The sequence below is a fragment of the Morone saxatilis genome, unplaced genomic scaffold, assembly GCF_004916995.1.
Source record: "Morone saxatilis isolate NCDOM2014 unplaced genomic scaffold, NCSU_SB_2.0 Contig18, whole genome shotgun sequence".
NCBI lineage: Eukaryota > Metazoa > Chordata > Actinopteri > Moronidae > Morone > Morone saxatilis.
This window is the reverse complement of record NW_023339740.1, coordinates 20,153,264-20,159,123: the sequence shown is the minus strand read 5'-3', so window position 1 is coordinate 20,159,123 and position 5,860 is coordinate 20,153,264. Positions and strand designations below refer to the sequence as shown.

General features: G+C 40.8%; 1 protein-coding gene across 2 annotated transcripts in view; it reads right to left on the bottom strand.

Annotated features, from left to right (window-relative positions):
- Positions 1 to 5,860, bottom strand: part of tox2 (TOX high mobility group box family member 2) — an 89,430-nt gene that overhangs the window by 36,473 nt on the left and 47,097 nt on the right. The gene's annotated exons all lie outside the window — the stretch shown is intronic.

The window sequence follows — 5,860 nt, the reverse complement described above, 5'->3', positions numbered from 1 at the left end:
CCATTTCATGTCTTTTATAATACTTTGGCATGTGATCTAGCACAAGAATGAGTGTTTGGTCTCTCATCATTCTATCCAATGGGGTGAAAGGCCTACACAAACACATTAAAGTTAGTTAGTTTCATCTGATCACCTGGGGCAACAGGAGGATGGACAGCTTGGCAGAGCGAGCTCCTTAAACAAATATACAGCTGTGCATTTATATGTGGTGCCATGTCGGATGAGTATTTCAAATAGAGGGCTTTTAAACTGGGCAGGAGAGAGAGGAGGTTGAGGTGGGGGGTTTCCAAATGACTGTAAAAAGGCCATGGGGAGAGAGCTTTCCATCTTTCTGCTGCCGCGACAAATATGCCTGCACATCTTTTTGCATTGTCTCCGCTCTCTGCTTCGTCAGCGAACAGCTATAGAAATATTTTGGCAGGCTGCTCTTTGTTTTCATTTTCACAAAAGATGTAGTGAGGGCGTGAGAGAGAGAGAGAGAGAGAGAGAGAGAGAAAAAGAGAGAGGGAGGGGGAGGCAGGTGGGAGAGGTGTACTGGGCGGGAAAGGTAAATGGATGTTGTCAGAGGTTTGGGGGACATTTGAGAAAAGGATGATAGGAGAAGAGTTAGGAGAAGGGAGGTGGAAGGAAGGAAGAAAAGGGATTAAGAAAAACAGAGGGGGAGACAAAAAGGGTGAGTAGGGGAGAGAGGGGAAAAGGTGTGGTGGGAGAAGGAGAACTGATGGAAAGTAAGAAGCCAGGGGGGTGTATAAACGTGGTGAATTTAGGTGAGGTGGCATAAAAGGAGGAATGGGAAAGGGATTGGGAATATCAGGGTGACGAGTAGAAGGTGAGGCACAAAGTGGGAGAATCAATTGGAAGAGGAGGGGGCAGGTGGAAGTGAAGGGGAGGAGGACCCTGCCACTCTGGTCCCCAGCTCCAGTCTAAACAGCGGGAGGAAGCTGTAAATCAGACTAATGCGGCCGAGCTGTAATTCAGACCAGCAGGGCCAAGGCGCTGGATCGGGGACTCTGAACGGCGGGAGTTTACAAAACGCCGCCGCAAGGCTTTAATCAGGGCAAGGATCCGAAGATACCGTCTCCCCCAATCAGCAGGCTTCCTGTCAGTCACACACGACTGAACCTGACCAATCAGGCTCCGCCAGGGTTCCAGACGGGCTGGCTGGGCTTTGGGCTGCTGCCAAACAAGAGAATTACTCATCTAAACTGGAAAGGTGGAATGGGCCTTTAATTCAGAGAATAGAGGGACAAGGTGATAGATTTGTCAAAGGTTGGACATAAAAGACTATGGGATCATGTTCTACAATGGTTCATCAGAAACATATGGGGGAAAGATGAGAGACACTTGGGAACTGCGGAGGAGGATTTAATCATATTCATTGGATGGGAGTTTCTACAAGTTTAAGCCCTAAAACTGTGTGACAGACATCATATCTGTCCAAATCTGTTAACAGGAACACTAAATCTCTCAATACAAACATTTAAGAATAACATAAAGGCCTCATTATGAGTTCAGTCTGTCAACGTGTTTTATAAACTAATTCATAATCACATCTGTTTGCTGCCATTTGAAAAACTTTCCATCGATCTACAATCTGCCCCTGCTTCTCCATGTCTCACAGATCTGCTGTTGGCACTCAAACACCTCTCTAATTACAATTACAACACCCAAGGGGGGGGCGGTATAATCCTTGCCAGCAATGACTTACAACATAATAACCAAGACAAGAAATGGCATCAAACTTGAACTCCCAACATGTAAAACAGGCGGCCAAACTTTAAAATTACTCGTTACCAGAAGCCGCCTTTTCATACGTGCATTTTACTCAAAGAGGAAGGAGAGCGATGCATTAACTTAAATGCAAATGTAGTCCACTTTATCATCAGGCATTCAAATAGACCCTTTCAACTCTGCAAATCCATAATATTTCAGCTTTGATGCTCGGGAAATGGCCACAGCTCGATGGCAACACTGAGCTGGATTCTGCTCTAGTAGTAGTAGGACTAGTGTGACTGGCTGGGCTACACACACACTGTGCATGTTAAAACCACATGCAGTGTCTTGGCAGCAAAGACGCTACAGCGGCAGCCAATCAATAAAACCTTGTTACGCTAATTGCAAGATCATAATCTCCGTTCCTACTTCTGCTGAATATCCAAACAGTCACTCCATTAGCCGAATTATTCCCCAGTGCAATTTCTCCATCCCCCCCCCAACACACACACACACACTTCCATTTCCTCACCGTATTCTTTTTTTTTCAGTGACATATTTCTCTCAAACAGCAGTTCTGCTAAATGAATTCATAAGTCAGGGAGAAAGACATCAAAGCAAAGCATTGTCAAGGTAAAGTGCTGATGAAGTATACTGTTTCTTTCACTTTGCTGCGGAGCTATGAGAAGGCATCTCCACAGTGCATTATCTTTGATCGCATCACTCCGTACTGTTATGTTTAGTATTAGAAAACCCATTTCAGGTGAAGGTCTGCTAAGACTTTTATAATAATAAAATAGCTCTCTACTTAAAAGGTGCTCTTCCACTTTCCACTGTGGAGACTTCCTGTTAGTGTGCCTCTTTTCATGCTCGAAGGTCAGATCAAACCTCTGTGAAGACACCGGAACAATCCAGAGCTTCTCGTCGTTGGTTACTCTTTTCTGCATTGTTGCCACGACAATGGTCAGTGGCCACAGGGGCAGACAAAGAGCTTGTTGATGCCAAGACCAAGGTCTGTGACCTTGTCATGGAATCACTAACACTTTGTCACTCTGCTGGGGGGGTGGAGAGAGACTGGAAGAACCACGAGGACTAAGCAGGGTCAGACTACGATGCTCATGGGAACATCGATATGACAATGGCACTGACCCCGTTTCCTTGTGACTCATCACGAGAACATACCCATCTAAGCATTTCACTGTTTGATGCGGTTACAAGGCCACGCTTATGTCTTATATGAATGTACCTTATGTATAAAGAAAATGTATTTATATAGGTGAGTGAGATTAAATAGAGCGATAAAGTGCAGAAAATGAAGTGAGACACACTTTCACACAGTTTGGAGGTGGAACCGCTGACCCAAATGCATTTAAATACAACGGGGGGTAAGAGAGAAAAAGAGACAGAGTGAGAGAAAGAGCAAAAGAGGGGGAGTCAGAGAGAATGGGAGAAAGAAAGATAGAGAAGTAAACTGAGATAATAAAGCAGCAAGCAGAGAAAAGTGAGCTTTAGGCAGTGTGATTTGTTTTTATTCAAGATGGAATATATTGAGAATAATACAGCTACTGTATATGTTTCTTGAGGAATAAAACTAGTTAATAAAAAATTATCCCTGCAGCTAGCGTATCCCTCTGTTACTTCTCACCAAGTCCATTTTTTATCTCAGCACTTGCAAACAACACAAGCATAAACACATTTACAGTTTTTAAATGTATTTTAAACTTCACTTTAATCAGTCAAACACCCGATCCAATGAGCCCGACTTACTTGCATAAAATATGTACTATATAGTAATTGTCAAAGGATGCTGAGAAATCAATGCACTATTTGTATTAAGAGGAACACACACAACAATGCAATACATACATACATACATCAATCAAACTGCACCTGTGTACCAAATCTATATGACACACTAATACTAAGCAGGTTTTGAGAGATAAAATAAAACATACTCACATCAAACAATTTTTTTGGAACATTTTGCTGTCTCTTTGTTTGGTAGATGAATTCTGAAGTCACAGTTCAACGTCTGACAGATGTATTGTATTGTATAATTTCCTCTGTAAAATGCTTTATTCTTTTAAAGTCTTGTATTTTAACTGTAAAAACAGCATACTATAGGGATTAGTATGGTGTACAATATGCTGTATACAATCGGTATGTAGCATGGATTTGGGACACTTTTTGTTTCCCAGTATCTTTCTCCAGCTGTTTTACCTCGATCCACAAATTGTGCATTGTGTGATAATATTGTATCAATGGCACCCTCAAAATTTAAGCATTTTTAGTTTTCAAAATTAATGACTTTTTCTACTTAGAACCTTTCCAATGTAAAAACAATGCATACTAAAAATCAGCTTAGAATTAGTATCTAGTGTAGAATTAGGACACAGCTAAGGAGGTGCAGATAAGTGATTTTTATATTTCTCCCATCTCTATGTTTTGTTGTCAGAGTGTGTGTCCACCCCTAAGGCCCTCCCTGATTCTAGCTGTCAGAAGGAAGGAGAGGCTAAACTTGGTGAAGCGGAGAATAGAGCAAGGCACATGTCAAATATGAGAAGATCTTGAGTAAACAAAGTATAACACAGAGCAAAGCAAAATCGTCTCTCATCCCATCACCGTCTTTCACGCTATTTCCCTCTCTCTGTCTCTTTCTCTCTTGCTTTCCTGATCCCCACCTTTCTCTCCCTTTCCCTGTCTGGCTATCTTCTATGCCACATTTGCGATGTTTTATCTGTCCCTCAGTAATTCAGCAAAAAACATTGTGCACATCAGCACGACTTGTAATCAGTCAATCAGCGCTTCAGTAAAACTACATGTGCTGAATCGAAATGGCCGATAAAAGCAGTGGTAGTTACGATTTTCTTAGACAGCCAAGTACCAGCATGAGAGATTTGTCAGATAGCAGCACTATCCTACTGAAAAATCACTAAGTGACAGACATATTTGTTGTCAGAGTTATCAAAATTAACTTAAGGAATCATGTACAAAAAGCAGCATAAGCAGCTCTGTTTCTCATTCTGGGCCTTGAGCCATACTTTAACAAACCAGAGCATTAAGAAATTAAGCAAAAAAGCAAATGCAACAGAAACACAAGACTACTGTAGTCTATGGGTCGGTACTAATAATTGCAATTGACAGGGACAAATTCCCTGCTCCCCTGTGTATGTCAGATGGGCTTATTCCCAAACTCCACAAATCCCCTGTCCAAACACAACCATATGGTCTCCCAGTTGTTCACGACCAGCTGTGCTACAGTGTATCTGGCATGGTTGCCATGTACTGTAGAAGAGCGCTGACTCCTCCACCATTCTAACTTAATAAATCCTTTGCAATGAGGCCAAAACTCACTCAGAGTGAAGCAGCATATTCTGCTAGACTTTTACCAAAGTGAAAATTGTGTGCACAGAGGATCATTGCATAATTGGAATATAGTGAATTTTGTGATGGCAGAGTTAGCTTAATGGTTGACACAGTCACCCCACAGAAAGAGGTCCCAGCACTTTCTGTTTGGAATTTGGCTGGTTTGGGTTATCTGGTTTCATCTTACTGAATGTAAAAAATGTAGATGACTAGCAACCTATCCAGGGTGCTTCAATGCCTTATGGCTTCAGTGTATGAAACACAACAAATATTTCTTTTTCTATTAGAGCCATAACTACTAAAAGGTAATCTGTTAACTGTATGTATGTACTTCAGATTTCAAGAAAAGTTTTAAGAACTTACTTAAGTGGATATTTTTGAACTTTAACTTTATCTCAATGTTTTACTGTTAATCATTCTGTGTGATATCTATTTTGTTTTGATGTTATTTTAGTGAGTTGGCTGTAGTGGTGATACTGTAACTATGTTACAGTTGGCTACTGTAAGTTAAACATTTGTTAATTATATATATATATATATATATATATATATATATATATATGTATATATGTATATTTCAATATGGACGCTAGAAAGAGTTTTGTTGCCAAGATAACAACTAATGGGCAATGAACAATAATCAATATCAAAACAGGAATCGTTGGCAGACATTTAACTGTATTTAGACTCCAGACTTGCGACTACTATAGGCATTTAAATTGTGGCATTTTTATACAACGTCAATATATTTTTTGGAACTGTTGTCTTTGTGAGTACTTTC